Raw genomic sequence first — 9,938 nt, forward strand, 5'->3', positions numbered from 1 at the left:
TGTCCGACACGGTACACGTAAAATCCACCTGGACTCCGCCTCAAACCTGGACACACCTATCAGTACAGAGGAACTAGCAGCGGCCCTTTAAGCAGCGAAAACTGGCATGGCGCCCGGCCCAGATGGCTTTTCCGCTGGATACTACAAAAACTTCTCAGGAGTCTTGCTGCCGTGGCTGACCAAGGCCCTCAACGCCGTGGGGGAGGACGGAACCCTGGGACCAGAATCACTAGCAGCTACCATTACGGTCCTACTTAAGCCGGGGAAGGATCCGTTGCAGTGCGGAAGCTACAGGCCGATCTCGCTGCTGAACGTTTTTGCCAAATTATTCACGAAAGTCCTATCAACCAGACTTAATCACCTTCTCCCCGACTTGATCTACGTGGACCAGACGGGATTTACCCCAGGTTGAGAGGCCAGGGACAGCACCCTACGGCTCTTCTCCATCCAACACCATGCAAGGAAATCTGGAACCTGGTTACTACTGCTATCCACAAACGCGGAAAAAGCATTTGACCGGGTCAACTGGGCATATATGATAGCAATTTGAAACATCTGGGATGCGGTCAAAGACTCCTCAAATGGATATCTTCTCTGTATAATAGCCCACGTGCAACCGTGAGGGTCAACGGGGCCACGACCTCTGATTTTGCGATTAGCAATGGAACCCGACAGGGCTGCCCCCTCTCGCCGTTGCTGTTCACAATGACCCAGGGATACGGAGACCAAGGAGAACAACATAAAGTGGCTGCTTACGCAGATGACCTCCTCTTCTTTCTTCGTAACCCCAGGACCACGTTGCTATGCCTCCTCTCGGAATTTGATAAATTTGGATGGATATCTGGATTTAAACTTAACATCTCAAAATGCGAGGTCCTGAACATCACACTTCCCGCAGAGGAATTCCTATCACTAGAATCACAATTCGCGTTCCACTGGTGCCACGGCAAGATGAAATACCTGGGCGTATGGGTGACCACGAACCCAAAGGATATATTGCGACATAATTTTACACCCCTATTGAAGACTGTCCTCGCAGACTTAACCAAATGGTTGTACCCACATGTGACCTGGCACGGAAGAATCGCTGTGATTAAAATGAATATCCTCCCGCGGATTCTGTATCTCATGCAGACCATACCACTCGCTGTACCAGCGACCTTTTTTTCCGCCCTGAAAACGGCAGTAACTAGATTTGTATGGCGAGGAGAACGAGCCAGGATCTGACATGACATACTGTGCCGTCCAAAAAATTACGGAGGGCTGGCGCTGCCGGACTTTCAGAAATATCACCAAGCCACGGTTATGCAATGCATACTAGACTGGCACCTGGAACCGACGGCCAAACAATAGGTGAAACTCGACAGGGACCTCATCGGACCAACACTAGATGCACAGGTCTGGGGTAAATCTGGAGGACGAACGAACCGTAGCGACGATGAGGGGTTGGTCCTACAGACCCTACACAGCTGGAAGGTACTCAGGCTGCAAACACATGTATCACCCACGCCCAGCCAGATGATGCCGATCACGCATAATGAGGCCATAGGGGGTGGACTCCCCTCTGGTGCGTGGCCCATTCCGAGTACCGGAACATATATTCCCATACATAAAGCCCTGGCGGATGGGAGACTGCGAGATTTTACCTCATTAATGGGAGAGAGACCACGAACTCCTCTCTCACTGCTCAGATACCTACAACTGAAACATTTCTATGACACCTTGTTACACAAAGATCGCTTACATAGAGACCTCACATGGTTTGAAACCCTCTGCGAGCAAGACACGCCAATTGAACACGCTATTTCAGCTCTCTATCAACATCTGATGATCAGCGGTATACCTACAGCCGCCACATTCAAACGTCAATGGGAGGACCAACTTGGAAGACAACTTACAACTCAGCAATGGGACAAAGCAATGATATGGCACCATAAGAGTTCCATGTGCTCCTCTTATCAGGAAATGAATTACAAATTGCTCTCTCTATGGTACAGGACACCATCCCTATTGCACCGTATCTTCCCATCGATCTCCCCAGTATGTTGGAGGTGCCAGGCAGAACGCGGCACGGTGCTACACATATGGTGGGAGTGCAGAGACATCATCCCGTACTGGGAAATGATCAGGGACCCGGTGACACGTATCATGGGAGACATACCAGAGTGGAACGCGGAATTGGTACTACTACACATCTTGACACAGCCCATACCGTCGTATAAGAAATCGATAGTACGACACCTGCTTAACGCGGCCAAAGCCAACATACCAGCTCTCTGGAAAACAAGTGAAACACCCACCAAAAAGGAATGGATTTGCAGAGTAGAAGATATTCAGGGAGCGGAGGAAACACATGCATCTCTGTTGGGACGAGGAACCAGACACGCCGAGATGTGGACGCCGTGGTTCTTATACATCACCCGTTACCGGCGGGACGGGGACGCACCTGTCGCCGGGACGGGGACAGCAGGGGACATGGATCCCACTTAACTTAAATCATAATCCCTACCCCTTTACTGCTAATTTTCTCCTGCCTTTACTTTGTCCCTTACCCCCTCTTGCTGTGTCCCCGAGATCTGGGGAGCCGGATACCGGACTCTGTCAGGTCAACCCCAGGATAAACACTCGATATAAAACGAATGGGGAGGACATACATAAACACACTGCGAACAGAGAATGGGAGTTGACAAAAGACAGGAATGCCCGCAAGATGCCACGGACCCCGGGGCGTCCCGGGACCCGGCGGTCGGGCACCTCGAAATTACGAAAACACACACAAACACACAAACTGAAGATAAAAGTACCTCTGAACAAGCTCACACACCGTGTGAAACAACCACCTTAGATTGCTCGCACAGATCTCACACATAGTAACTGATAATAAAGGACAGCACGCTTTGGGGAGGCGAACTGAGACCTAAGCAACGCTCGAGCTCCGTTATAAGTAACTCCAACAATGATTCCGCTCAATTAGTCATAAAGAGGAGCAAACTGCTGACTCCCACGAGATAGAGTCACTGATAGAGGCCATCGACTCTCAGTCGATAAGCACGGTAAGGGAACTTGCCCTGGGCAATCACCATCAGCTCGTACTCCGCAGAGGTGACCCCACACTGGAAAGCGGGAGTCTTAACTATTCACGCTTTCATGCAACATCACCGCTGTTTTAGAAATTAAACCCGCCAAATTATACATCGACCTAGTACTATTTTCTCTAATACGTAGGGGTGCAGGAACCTCTGACTCAAGGTCACGTACGAATATGTTTGCAGCGCCATGGCACCTCCCAACTCCCCATAGACGAATTCCCGTAGATTATGGAATGTAGCGTTAGTGGGGTGGAATCAAAGTCATGAAGGGACACTCTTTTATGTATGGCCACTAGCATAGAGGGAAACTACATGTCTATACATGCTCATGGTAACGGAACCAGACCAGCGAGTTCTACCCCTAAACAGGCTTGCGAGATGAGAAACCTAAATTTCATACTTTCATAATTTATATATGTTTCCAATTGTGATGCTTGCTTCTTATCCTGTTGTTCTACACCTATTGTGTAAACCGTAAGGTTCATTATTTTGCAAATGAATAAAAACGTATTTACAAAAAAACAAAAGAGCGTGTCTTTTAGTAAGTGTGTCAGAGACTCCTGTGCGTAAATGTGTGTGTAATTGTGTGTCTGACAGTAAGTTTGTGTTTCTGTCAGTAAATGTGTGTGTGTCTCTTTGTGTCTGTCAGTGGCGTCAAACCAAGTGTGTTTTTCAATATATGTGTGTGTCAGTGTTCCATGTATCTAACTGTGTGAATCAAATCAGTGAGAGTACATCTATCAGTGAGTGTGTTCTCTATGTGTAAATATTATGTGTTTATTATATTTTCATTTTGTGACTTTTATACTTCAGATTAATAGTTTATACATTCCTCCTTACATACACAATATTCACATTACGTCATATTTATTTTACAAATATTATTTACTACCTTTACTCGGGCTTGTTCTCCATAATTAGATTAAATTAAATATCCGTGTTTACACGTTTCATTTTGAAATTAAATCAATAGAAATGACTTTCACAAGGCAGGGGTATTTAGGAATGTTTTAGACCTTCAGGGGTACTTCTCTGTAAAAGGTTGAGAAACATTGATCAAGGGGAGGATGCTCTCTCTGCACGAGAGAAACAGCCACCCAGGACGAGGGGTGTCACTGCTCCCCCCCCCCCCTTCTACAGCCACTTGCACATTCAGATGTGCATTACAATGTGACTTACAAAATTTGCAAATTGCAATACAAAGGTTGCAACTCTAGCATGGAGTCTGCAGGATGACCTACCAACAATAGCAGTCTAGGGGTTGCTCTAAAACCAGGTCATCACGTTATATTTGTACGGCTTTAACATGGAGAGGAATGTTCAAATTCCTGTGACTATGGACACATTGCAGTACCGCCATTTTGTCTTTCCTATTGGACATATCATCCAGTGCCTGTATCCTCCTGAGACTACTTTAACAAAAAAATACAAGTTTAGCAGCTGATTTGCCAGCAATTGTTTTATTGGCTGGGGGCGAGCTCTATATTTTTCAGGCTAATGTAGGCGCCGACTGATCATATGCTTTATTGACAACTACAGGCGAAGCCGATGACTATTCTTAGAAAGTTGTGGTTTGTTATTTCTCCATAGTTAGATTGACATGTTACATCTTCACAAGATAAAGTGTACAGCTATGTTCCTGCCACAATATATGCTTTACATTGAAATATGCACATCATTTCTGTCATGTATAAGACAATTAAAGAAATCTCAAGGTTATATTAGATGTAATCTTTATTTTTAAATACTGTAATGAAGAATATTTAAGTTTTACATTGAGGGGCTTTTTGTTGTTTTGGCTATTGATTCGAGCAGAGAGGATAAGTGACGTGCTCTCAGTGTACTCGCAGGGCAGCCCTGCTCTCAGTGTACTCACAGGACAGCCCTGCTCTCAGTGTACTCACAGTATGGCTGTCCTGTGTGCCCTGCTCTCGGTGTACTCCCAGGGCAGTTTCTAACAGGGTGGTCATATCCTTCATTTCTTTTTCCTATTTGTGCTGTATGCAGGGTTATGCCCTTTTCTCTACCCCAATAACCCTTTTTCTCTGGGGCTCCCTATTAGGTTTTATACCTAGGAAGCACCTCTCTTTCTATATTTAGTCATTAGGTTTCAATACCTGGGTTTATAGTTTGGTATTATATTTTTTCTCTTCTTTCTATTATGTTGTTTTTTTATCCGAAAAGGTAGAAAGTAGCATCTGGTGCAAAGATGCAGAAAGTGTATTTTCTAATACTAAATTGGACTCTAATGCAACCACCCCTGACATTAACAAATCATTTAACAAACTTCACAATTTATATAAGAAACAGATCCGAACTTGCTGGGAAATCTCATCCCTCGAGAAGTACATGAGTAAGGAAATGATACCAAGGGGCCTTAGAGTACGGAACTTTCCCTCATCATATTCTGATAATGCAGAGCTGATGAGGGAATGGGAGTCAGCAGCTGGATCTTGCTCCAAAACTTTTATGCAGATTATCTGCAAGTTTGAAACGGAACAACTTCAAACGGTCAATGTAGACTTGGATGAAGAGATCAAGGAAATTAAACAATTCCAAAATTATCCGAATTTCCCTTTACTGGAATCCAGATTGAAACAAAATCTGGACAAATACCAGGAGTCAGTGAAATTTCGGAAACATGACAAATTTCTCAGAGACTCTCATGATTACCAGTCTGGAAACGTCTATAAATTCTTTAATCGCAGGGTACGACGTACTTCCGACAATGGTCTGACTTCGGAGTGTGACTCTTCGGACACAGACTCTGGAAGTCAGACCTCTAGTAACCCAGTAGAATCTCAGCTACAGTCCACCTCATCCACAACCAATCCTAACCCTAAAGGGATCCTGAAAAAAGGGGTTAATTTTTTAGCCCCAGGCTATCAGGAGGAGTTCCCGAGCCTACGAACAAGATATCAGACTCGCAATCCACGGGGAGGAGGGGGGAGGAGGAAGAGGTTTTAGTCGACACTCGGACACTAAAACATAAGTCCCAGATTATTAATTTGTCCACCCATACACTAACACTGGATCAAGAAGCTGTTTTGGGGAAGGGTTTATCATTTGTATCCACACCACCCTTTGATAAGTTTGGTTGGACTAGGGATCTCCACCTCTTTGTCAGAAAACTGGCTTTACATAAATTCCACTCTATTCAGAATGAACGTAAAGCTAAAGACTTAGGACTTACTTTGAAGGATTTTCAGTGTCTCACTAACCTACTGGCCTTGTTGGATGAAAATGACTCTAATACTATACCAAATCGTACGGGTTTGAAATCCAAGAGTCGCTTTACACCCAACTTTTCAGGCTATAGGAACATTGAGCTCTTTTTAGAGGCAGCCAGAACTGAGATTGAAAAAATTAACCTTAAATCTCTCCGCATCCATTCACGTGATAACCTCCTAAGACGGGAACAACGGGCCTTGAAAACCCTACAGGATGATAATGACATTATCATCAAACCCGCTGATAAGGGGGGCAACATCGTAGTGATGGATGTGGATAAATATCTTGAAATGGCTGAACAGGTCCTTAGAGACACTGAGACTTACACAATCCTCAAACAGGATCCCACTGACGCTTTTCTATCTATATACAAGGAGATCCTGGATGAGGGTCGCAGTGGGGGGTTGCTATCGGGTGACGAGTTGGATTTTATCTTCACTCGTCACCCTACGATAGCAACCTTCTACTGCCTACCAAAAGTCCATAAAAGTTTGGAGACACCGCCTGGACGCCCTATAGTGTCTGGGGTTGATAACCTTACACAAAATGGCAGCCTGTATATTGACAGAGTCCTAAGACCTTTTGTGGAAACCTTACCCTCATATATCAGGGATACCAAGCAGGCACTGAACAAATTAGCCAACCTGAAATTCTCTCCCACTGTCCAACTCTGCAGTCTGGACGTTGAATCTTTATATTCCTCTATACCTCATGATAGAGGAATTGATCATGTGGGCTTTTTCTTGGACCAAAGAATCCCTAGGGATGATTTACATACGGCATTTCTTCTACGCCTTCTGAAGTTCATTTTGTCACACAATTATTTTCTTTTTAACAATCGTATTTACCACCAGGTGAGGGGAAATGCGATGGGGACGGCTTGTGCCCCCTCATACGCAAACCTTCACCTGGGTTGGTGGGAACAACAGGTTCGTCATTCAGACTCACTAAGTGAATACCTATCCAAGGTCCTATGGTGGGGTCGATATATCGACGACATCTTGATTGTCTGGCAAGGCACCCCCAAGGAATTCTCAGATATGGTTACACTTCTTAACCAAAATAATGAAAACCTTCGCTTCACGTCCGAATTTGGAGGACGCTCTATAAACTTCCTCGATGTCACTATTAGTATCAGTGAAAATGGTACCTTTCATTCTACGCTGTTTAGGAAACCCACAGCAACAAATTCTCTCCTACACTGGACTAGCTACCACCCCCGACCACTTAAAGAGGGTATACCGGTAGGTCAGTACCTCCGCCTTCGGAGAAACTGTAGTGACATCCAGGATTTTATATTACGAGCAAAACAACTTCGACAATATTTTAAAGAGAAGGGTTACCCGAATCGTTGTCTAAAAAGAGCACTCCAAACAGACAGGAGTGATTTGTTGTGTGACAATCCAAAGAGGAATACTAATCAGGATGCTGGCATTATCCGTATGGTTGCAACGTTTGATTTGGGGTGGCCAGAAGTACGGAAGTCCCTTGAGAGATTCTGGCCCATCCTTTTGAATGATGCACATCTTAAGGATTCCCTAAGTCCACATGTCAATATTACGGCTAGACGTGGACGGAATATTCGTGACCTTCTGGTCCCTAGTAACTTTTCAATTAAGCCACAACCACGTGCCACTTGGTTGGGTACCCCTCCTGTAGGTTCCTATGGCTGCGGTAGATGTGTAGCCTGTAAGTTTATTCAGAAAGGCTCCAAAACCGTTAATGACAGCAAGGGACATGGCTCCTTTAAAATTAAAAGCTTCTTTAACTGCAATACAAAGGGCCTTGTATACCTACTGTCCTGTACGTATGGACAGAAATATGTAGGGAAAACCTTTAGGGCATTTAAAGACAGGATCATGGAGCATGTCAGGTCTCCAAGAAATCGCCTCGAGACTCCTATCTCGAGACACCTGAAGGAACATCACCAGGGGGATTCTAATAACTTGAGGTTCTGTGGTCTAGAGTTGGTCAAAAGGACCCCTAGACGGGGAGATTTTGACAAAATTCTAAGGCAGAGAGAGTCCAGATGGATCTATGAACTAAAGACACTTCAACCTGCAGGTTTGAATGAGGGGTTTTCTTTTGCCCCGTTTATTTAACAACCTTCAGGTCGATCCTCTGCTCCGTGTACACCTACACACTAGGTGTGTGTATATATGTATGTATACATACACCTTGCCTATATATATATATATATATATATATATATATATATATATATATATACACACATCCACCCTGCCTACACACTCCCTTCATGCATGTATATATATGTGTGTATACATTCCCTTGTCACATATATGGATCTGTAAATAAATTTTGTCACAGCTATGTATATACACTCACCACTTATACATATACTCTAATATATGTATATATATATATACACACACATTTCTTGGGGTTGCATTATTATGTCCCCTTTTTGATTTAATTTAATTCACTTTATTTATTTTCTTATGGTTTACTAGCATCGTTTATTTTCTCCTTTTTTCTTTTGATCCAGCCTTTTTTTTTAGATAATTTATCATGAAACCATTCTTTTTAGTCTCTATATACCACACATTTGTACTTGGATTGGACTATTGATTTATTATTTTTAATCCCCCCCCCCCCCCTCTCCCTTGCTCTACAGTGTGACTCTCTTCTTATATGGCTCTAGAGTCTTAGCCATTGGTTTGTTGCACACCGGCCAAACCTTTTCGGCTGTCATCCAGTGGCCGATAGACGTGCTTATTAACAAGGCGCCTCTGGACATGCGCCCTTAATACTAATCTGGTTCAAATAACTAAGTTCTTGCGCATGTGCGACCGCCAATATACAGACATGCGCATTTGAATCTCTTTTTCTGACATGAGCACGAACGACACTGGTTTGCCGGATATGCGCGCAGCACGGATGACATGCGCAGTCCTCCCACTGAGAGGAACTAGTCAATTGGCCGTCAGCGACCAATCGTGTTGGATGGGAGGTACGAGGGGACATTTAAATTGACTGCTGGGGGGGAACCTAAGTGCGGTTTATTTTCACTCTACTCATAATTACTTTGTGCCCTTGAGAAAGGCGGTTTGGACCGCCGAAACGCGCGTTGGGCTACCCATGGGTTGCCATGGTGATTTACACTTTTGAACTGACCTAACCTATTAGCAGGATACTATACTTTTCTATTTAGGAGCCGTTTTGCGACTCTGGAAATCTATTAAAGGGAGGTTGGGCTACACTTTTTGGTTTAACTGTGGTTTGATATTACCTGTATATATTACTTCTATCAGGTTTACTTGGTTATCTCCACTTTATTTTCACTCTTATGTTATGCCCTCCTCTATCCTTTCGATTTCTGAATTTTAAGTGTTAATCCTGTGGGGCTTGGTGCCTGCTACATTTAAGCTACATTGCTAATTGCATCCATACTTTTCACTATTGTTACAGTTTGTTACAAACACTTGAGATTGATATTAGGATGTATAGCTGTAGCCACTTATCAGAAACCTAGCCCTGCTACTTATTTTCTTTTAGGCATTTTTTTGCCGCTTGAGTTTTTACCCTTATTTTTCCAATAAAGTTGTTTATTATTTTGTGTGAGACGCCATTTTGGGGTGGCCTGAAGGTGATTAG

Source organism: Pelobates fuscus, chromosome 5 (genome assembly GCF_036172605.1).
Source record: "Pelobates fuscus isolate aPelFus1 chromosome 5, aPelFus1.pri, whole genome shotgun sequence".
Taxonomy (NCBI): Eukaryota; Metazoa; Chordata; class Amphibia; order Anura; family Pelobatidae; genus Pelobates; species Pelobates fuscus.